Source organism: Onychomys torridus, chromosome 3 (assembly GCF_903995425.1).
Source record: "Onychomys torridus chromosome 3, mOncTor1.1, whole genome shotgun sequence".
NCBI classification, from domain to species: Eukaryota; Metazoa; Chordata; class Mammalia; order Rodentia; family Cricetidae; genus Onychomys; species Onychomys torridus.
The window spans coordinates 72,105,601-72,114,231 of NC_050445.1; the positions used below are offsets into that span (position 1 = coordinate 72,105,601).

General features: G+C 37.9%; 1 non-coding gene across 1 annotated transcript; it reads right to left on the reverse strand.

The window, feature by feature from the left end:
* Nucleotides 1-2,083: 2,083 nt before the first annotated feature.
* Nucleotides 2,084-2,156, reverse strand: Trnak-cuu. Its single transcript has one exon. It is a non-coding gene; the product is annotated as a tRNA-Lys (tRNA).
* Between the last annotated feature and the right edge of the window lie 6,475 nt (nucleotides 2,157-8,631).

Here is an 8,631-nt window from a genome sequence, read left to right on the forward strand (position 1 = left end):
TTATTTTATTATTGTTGACAAGAAGGGTTGCTTTCAGATAAGGACAAAAAAAGGCAGAAATAGAGAAAGCAAGTTTTTTGTTTTGTTTTGTTTTGTTTTCCAACAGTGTTCTTTATACACAGGATAAACAATATTACAGTTTCGGATTTTCCTATGATTAAATGTTACCCTAATTTGATCAGATACATACTTATTACATCTTAACTTTAAAAGAGGTTTGTTTATAACAATGTGTTAAGGTAAGAAATAGAAGAAGAAGAGAGAAAGAAATGAGTATGTGAATAGAATTTGAACTTTATTCCCCTTGGCTCCCAGAACACAGTATAATTACCTAGTTGACCCACAGACCCTGGACTATAAGCAGTACACTTCTCCTACTGCATTCCTAGCATCCATCAAGCAGGCTTGGAAGGGACAATTACAAAGTTGCTTGCTAACCCCAAAATTTGTGGAAGTGGTATAACTAAATAAGCTTCTGTTAAAATATTATATACAACCCACAGGCATTTATGTTTCACTGCACAAATGTTAATCCTTAAGTCAGACATTGTCTCACCAGAGAAGTTAAAGCAAAGCCTGTTAAAACCCAGACAGTGCCTCTGAAGCAAGGAAATGGGGGAAATATAAACAAATCAAACACTTAACCCTGCAATGAAGATGTGTCAACATAAACATGACTGTACTTCTCAATTCCAGCACATGTGATACTGGAAACAGAATGCGAACTCGCTCTGGGTTGTGTGAGCTAAGCAGACCTATTCATTGTACTTGGGAAAACAGCCATTAGAGTCACCCCCAGAACTTCTGAGTTGTGTGCACATTTTATCTATCTATCTATCTATCTATCTATCTATCTATCTATCTATTTATTTTTGCATCCCTGGATGTTTTCTCTGGGAATTACAAGCCAAGTTTTCTGAACGATCTAATTGCAAAACTATAGTAGAAATAACAAAGGGAACGCAAGGCATGCTTCAGTTATGCTTTTCTGTGGAAGAAACTACTTTAAAACATAGCAGATTACTTCAAATAGTATGTATTCATTATTTCTCATATCCTGGGGCAGGCTCACACCGCTCCTTCTGTCTGGGTATGTTCTACCCAAGCTTGATGGCTTAGAGTAGCCCCAGACATGTGCCTGGCCATTCACAAGAAAGTTGGCCTTAGAGTCCTCATCCTTAGGGTTCTCATCCTCCAGGCTCCCCTTGGTGCCTGCATGTGGGAGTGCCATGATTCTCAAGCAAAGCTAGACCCAGACCCAAAGCACAAAGTTTTCAAGTCTCTGCTAGCATTCTATTTTCCAATAATCATCAGAATAATTTGTGTGGATAAGCTGAGAGCCCAGGGGTTATAAAACACAGCCATTCATTCCATTTTATTAGTTTATTCTACATATATAAAAGACTTGGCGATATTTTGGCATTTATAAACACATGTTTACTACTGTGAATATTGCTCTGTATAAATAAAGTGCTGATTGGCCAGTAGCCAGGAAGGAAGGATAGGGTAGGCAAGACAAGGAGGAGGAGAATTGTGGGAAGTGGAAGGCTGGGTAGAGAGACACTGCCAGCCGCTGCCATGACAAGAAAAATATAAGGTACCAATAAGCTATGAGCCAAGTGGCAAAGTATAGATTAATAAAAATGGGTTAATTTAAGATAGAAGAAGCAGATTGTGGGGCTGGAGAGATCGCTCAGAGGTTATGAGCACTGACTGCTCTTCCAGAGGTCCTGAGTTCAATTCCCAGCAACCACATGGTGGCTCACAACCATCTGTAATGAGATCTGATGCCCACTTCTGGCCTGCAGTCTTACATATTGTATACATAATAAGTAAATAAATCTTTTTTTTTTTTTAAAAAAAGAGGGTTGGGCATTTAGCTCAGTGGTAGAGTGCTTGCCTAGCAAGCGCAAGGCCCTGGGTTCGATCCTCAGCTCAAAAAAAAAAAAAAAAAAAAAAAGAAGCAGATAACAAGAAGCCTGCCATGGCCACACAATTTGTAAATAATATAAGTCTCTATGTGCTTACTTGGTTGGGTCTGAGTGACTGTGGGACTAGCGGGAAAAACCCTAACTACAAATGGCGCCCAATGTGGGGCTCGAACCCACGGCCCTGAGATTAAGAGTCTCATGCTCTACCGACTAAGCTAGCTGGGCCTTACAACTGTTTTGGATGTTGGATCATCTGGGTCATGATGTCATTGGAGACCATTCAGGGGGTCTTGGCTGGTCAAACCTGATGTATCTTAATCTGGAACAAATCCATAGCCTCTGGCTTTCTGTGGAAACAAAAGCAGAGACTCTTTTCCAAAGCAACATATCCTTTGAAGTCAAGGTAACTTTAAAATTTACATATTTGTTTAACTCACAGCTTTTATGATCAAAACTGTTTTTGCAGTTAAAAGTCACAAAGACAACAAAATCCACATTCTCTGTGTAATATCCATCTTTGTAAGACTGAATTGCCGCTGTGGCTGCTGGCTCCGCCCACCTCAGCTTCCCAACATGGCGGTGGTACAGTTTACCGCCAGCTCTGGGTCTGGAGCCATGTGTACCATCAACTATCAGAAGCAGTTCTATCAAAGCAGCACATAGCCCAGAAACCTTTTTTTCTTTTTTTTCTTTTCTTTCTTTTTTTCTTTTCTTTTCTTTTCTTTTTTCTTTTTCTTTTTTTAACTAGCAAAGGCTAAATCCACCATGCAGCAGAGGAAAGTGCCACTTGTAGACTCCTCATTCCCTCCACATTGCAGGTCAGAGGCACATGCCAGGAACCCACCATAGTAGCTCAAACAGGCAGGCTGCCACTAACATGAGAGAGACAACTAGGAAGCTGTTTTTAGCTCCATTTCAGAATCTTTTTTTCTCAGGTTTTAGATGGAAACTCTTGCCAACATGTTAGGAATACTCTAACTACAGTGTACGTTTTTGTATTTTTCCCATTATTCAAACTTATTCCTCTCTCTCCTCCCACGGGTCTCCTTCCCCATCTACTTTCATCTGTCCCCTCTCTCCCTCCACTCTCATTCTCCTCCCTGTCTCCTTCTCTCTCATTCCACATGAATGGAAATATGAGTAACACTTGCTTTTCTGAATCTTTCTTGTGCCATTTAACACAAAACCTCTAGTTCCATCCATTTTCATGAAAGTAGCATGATTCATTTTTTGTAGTGTCTAGGAATATTCTTTGTATCTATTTTTCCATTAATAGGAATCTATGTTTTTCCAGACTTGGATATTGTTAACAGGGCTGCAATAATCATTAGTGTGAAGATTATGATTTTTAGAATAAAAGCAAAGTATAAACACATTATTTGTAGGAGGCCAGCTGGGTGACCAGCTCCTACATTTCACCCCAGGGTCCTCTTGAGAATAAGAGATTTAGATAGAAGGACAGAGGGGAGAGAGACAGAAACACAGGAGAGCCTCAGGTCTGTATCCATCAGCCTCTTCTGTCTCTTTTAAAGGGCTATTTATAGGAATGCCAAGGGCTGGAGCAAAAGACCGCCCCCCAGCACAGCCAAATGTAGACCCTTCCAATCACTTAGTAACCATACACATGGTCAAGCAATCCTCTAATGCAGCTCTGCTGGGTAAAACAAGCTTAGCTCTCACTAGGAAACCTTTGTGGACCTTCACAATAATTTATGAAGACAATATTAAAAGTAGTTTTATGATCCTTCGGTTAAATTTAAACATTGTCTTCCATGAGAGCCAGAACTTTTTCCTAAGTTGCTTTCTTTATCTGAAAACCCAAAGTGCTGTGTTTGGTTTTAGAGTCTCAGAAAATGAATGTTTTGACATTCTATGATGGAATTAATGAAAAGTCACTCGCCTCATAGTCTGATGTCATTTGGATTTAAAGAGCAAAGACAGTTTTGATTCCCTTTCAGATAGTCTTCTGCTCTTCAGTGATAAAGGTGAAGAGGGCACACTTTGAAAGCTCAGTCTTGCATCTTCCTTCTGTCAGTTTTCCTCTATTACACATTTGTCTATGTTTAACACATCTTGGCATTTCCAGGTTTCATCATGAGTAGCTCTGGTGACTACTGCCAGGTGGGAAGGGGCCACAGAGAAGGGAGACTGAGATGAAATGGTCCTTAGAACCTCAAAATTATACATATGTGGACAGCCACTTGCCTCCAGGTGATACACCACTTGAACTTGGTCACACAAGCATTTGGAAATCAAGTGAAGCACTTACCAAATATAAATTACTCTTCTCTATGACAATAGCATGGTATACACAAATAGTCGCACAAGGAACATTCTCTTTGCAAAGCACCAGTCTTTAGGCTGGTTGCAGCAAGCATAGGAGATGATGTGCTAGAGAAGATGGGTTCTGTCACACCCATATTCCTGACCAGAGTAATCTCTTAGGCTGAGAATAATGAAAAACCAATGCACAGGAGTGGCCCTTCAGCCCAGCGAGTTCGGTTAACAACTGTTCAAGAACCATTTAATAATGGCAATCAAAATCTGTATGTACAACTCTGAGACCAGATCTCTTTATAGAGCTCTATGATTTATTTCATAATGTAGGAGCTAACAGGACCCCAACATCTGGAATCATCACCCAACCGTGAATTTCCTATTTTGTCACTGGGTAACAAGCTATTCTGACAACTGTGAACTTAAACTTTTTAAAGAGTAAAATTATAATAACAAAATAACATGGCATGAAAAAGATTAACATTTGTCACATAATAGATGCTTACTAGCTATGATACCCATTACTAAGGTTGTGATTTTTTACTCTGGAAAACAATAAGAGCATGATGACTTTGAGCTTTCACTAAGTATAAACTTCTAAGCACATCAGTAACACATGTAATTATTAGTGCTAGAACAATCACAGATGTGTTAATAAAATGAATAGAAAAGAGTAGACTTGTCCAACCCTTCCTAACTAGCCCTGTATGCAGATTTCCAGTCTTGAGATCTGGCTGCTTTCAGGTAGTGGGTCTGCAGATCAGTGGCTAATCCTTCTCTTTGCATCAGAACTGAAAGCACTAATTCTGAACCTGGAGGATCATCTTCCCTAGTTAGTCTTCATTGGGAACTGGGGAGGCAAGTTCATGCAGATCCGTACTGATAGTCTGGAAATAAATTAAGTGTCTTATAAACTGCTATGCTTCCTGTTTATTGTCTCCAAAAATTGGCCAGGTGTTAATAGAAGCCAACTTTGAGGTTTCTAAATTCTTTCCATCCTTTCTAGACCCTTGGGGCAGTATTTACCTCAATGGAAGATCAAATTCCCCCTGAGCACAGGAAGAGAGCTGTTTATTGTAAGCAGTTAGGTGCCAAACGCATTGTTGAAAAACAGCAAAGGTTATTTCACTTCACAAGAACCCCTCATGGTTCTTTGTTTTTGTTGGAGGTCAGGTGATTGCTTTAAAGAGAGTAAAGGAATACCAAATACTCTGCATGAATACAAAATCACAACAAACAATGGCCACCTTTTCTAAACTAGCTACCCATACTGTCAGACCAAGTGAACCAACAAAGGAAAAGTATGGCCAGAACTGCACTTTGAGAAACCCTGAAGAAATGACATATGAGCCAGGACTTAACAACAGTCAGATGGGAGATGTTCGCCTGCATCACCCCTTGTCTGTCCACCTCGCCAGGAAAAAAAAAATCTTAATCATCTATGAGGGAGTAATTTGAAATCTGTCACACTTGTTGAAACAAATACAACCATATCCTGTGTGGATGCTATTTTTTAACGTAAATTAAGAGACCATAAGATGAGATCTGCATTGTAACTACTTTTATGTTCCTTTTAATCTCAGTCTTATAGCCACATTTGGTACCTGTTTAAGCAGCATCTCCTAAAAAATCTGTGTCGAAAAAAAGAAGCCCTTAAAGTCTCAGCTAAGATTGGCATTCCCTATAGCGTATCTACATTTTATTTCTAATTTCTTTAATCTTTATAGTTTGACATATACATAAGATAAATTTTTGCCATTTGAAAAAGAATCCTAGCTCCCTTTTAAAGATAAAATAATCAGAGTATTTATAAAATTTATATGATTTGCAATGGAAAAGAATAAAAAATTCTTCTATAGTATATTTTGTCATGGAAGTAATTTATTTCAGCTAGAATTTTTAACATCAATGAGATACTATCATTTTCCTCATAATATTGACTGTTAAGAAAAAATTAAAGAATTAATATATTAATAAGTTCACCTTCTTTTATGATAAAACGCAATATATTTTTATTACTAAATAAGACTGTTAAAGGACAGTCTCATGATTTTAAGTAGTACTATTCATTTGGCTTCCTTGTAACAAAGTAGAATACATCTTTTGAAGAAGACGAGAAACTTCATTAGAACACCAAGACAATTATTCATTAAACTTGCTGTAACAGCAACACTTACCCTTATTTATCATGACTGGTACTGACCTCTCTGACACCTACCACTTTTTGAATAATGATGGAAAACAATATGTACAACATTCCATCACTAGCAACAGGGAAATACATCGGAGGTGATTTTGTTGCTGTTTGAACAACAGAGTGTATTTGTACAAAAATCAATGTAGCAGACTACACACTTAGACTGTGGTATTAGCAAACATAAACACTTCCAGCATATTACCATGATGAATTCTGTTGGCAACTTGTAGGGAAGCTCTTGTCCACACAGTGCCATGTTGACAAGCCTGTTGTTATGGACCTCATGAAGGAAAGAATGAGTGAGTTGACAGGCATAATCAGATTAGCTGAGTCACTTTATTGGCCTGCAATAAGCTAAATTCAAATATCCCTGAGGAAGCAACTTATGACAGAATTATCATAAGTAGCAATCTTAATCTCTGTCAGTGTTGCATTATTTTTATTTTTTATATTTGCCATTCTTACAGGTACACCAACCCATAAATAGACCAGAGTGGTAGCCTACCAATATTTTGCTATCACAACAAATCAAATTGCTTTTTTTTCTTTGGTTCACTCATTTCTTGTCCTTCCACAGAGTTGTTTTTCAGCATTTCAAGATTTTCTACAGTTCTCATGAACTTTTTTACACCGTGACCAAACCAGAAGCCTTCTACTTAGTTGAAAGCATACTTTCACAATTTTAGGTTTCTTGTTCATATTTTTATCTTTTGAATTTATAATTACATCATCCCCCATTCCCTGCCCTCCCTCTAAACCCTTCCAAGCATACTTTTTTTTTTTCTCTCTGAAATGCATTGCCTTTTTCTTTAATTGTTGTTATACACATGGTTTTTGACTAGACACCACACGGTCTCTCGTTCTCTGCATTTTGGTTAATTGAGGTTTGCTGTAATTGTCTGTATCTGTCTTTGATGGGGGTGAGAACTGGAAGATGTACAGTGAGTACACTGCTTTACATAGGAAGTGCTTCAAAAATTTCCTCATAGAATATGTCTTTATGATAAGGGTTACATAACTCAAAATTGTCCAATTTAATTATTTGCAGTGTTCAGTTCTGTTGGTAATTGTCATCACAGTGTTTTCTTTTTTAACTGTAAATCTAAGATTTTATACCCATTTAACAACTTAGTTTTTCCTTTTAGCATGTCCAGGTGCTAACCACACCCTATACTACATTTACCTTCTGTGAACTTGGTCATTTAAATACCTCATATAGGCAACATTTATCTTTTGTGATGCTCTTATTTCAGTTGGCCTGGTATTTTCTAAGTTGTCCATGTTTCATCTTGTAACAGGATCTTCTTCCTTAAGGCTGAATAATATTCCAATATACCAAGTTTTACTTATGTCTTCCAAGTCAGACTTTGGATTGCTTCCAACTCGCACATGTGGGAGACACTGCTGCTTTGAACACAGGTGTGGGAATCGCTCTTCAGCGTACAGTAAATGATTGATTTCATTCCAGTGTTCATATAAAAACTGCATGATCACAATGCTTCTTTTACATATTACAAGCATATTTGTTGCTGAATTTAGGGTGTACCTTCATAATACCCCCACTTTTTTTGTTTTCTATCAGGAGGTCTATTTTTTCTGTTTTTATCATAGCAAGAAAAGAAAATAATTTAGTAGAAAATTATAATGGAAAAGCTAAGCTAAATGTAGCAGCAAGCTAAGCCTGTGGTGGTCTGAAACCTTATTTAGAATGAAGTATTCACAGAGAACACCAAACACCAAAAGTTAGAAAATACTATTGAGTGCTTGCAACTCTTGTTAATATTAAATCTCTAACTAATTGTTTGCCAGAAAATGTATTTGCAAACCAAATAATAATATTACATTGAAATTAGTTATGATACAAGATTTGCTTGTGTGTATGTATATAGGTACACACACACCTATATGAGGGTACATATGCTTGTGTGTATATGTGTATGGGTACACACATTGTGAGAGTATACACGCAAGTGTGTGTATGTGTATGGGTGCACACATCATGAGGGTAAACATGCCTGTGTGTGTATGTATATGGATGCACACTTCATGAGGGTAAACATGCATGTGTGTGTATGTGCATGGGTGCACACATATGTGAAGGCATACATGCATGTGGGGGTGGATGGGAAAGTGCACCCTACATGAGGGCACATGGGTGTGTATGTATGTAGGTCTGTGCTCATATTATGAAGCACATATGCATGTGTATGAATGTGGATGTGCTTG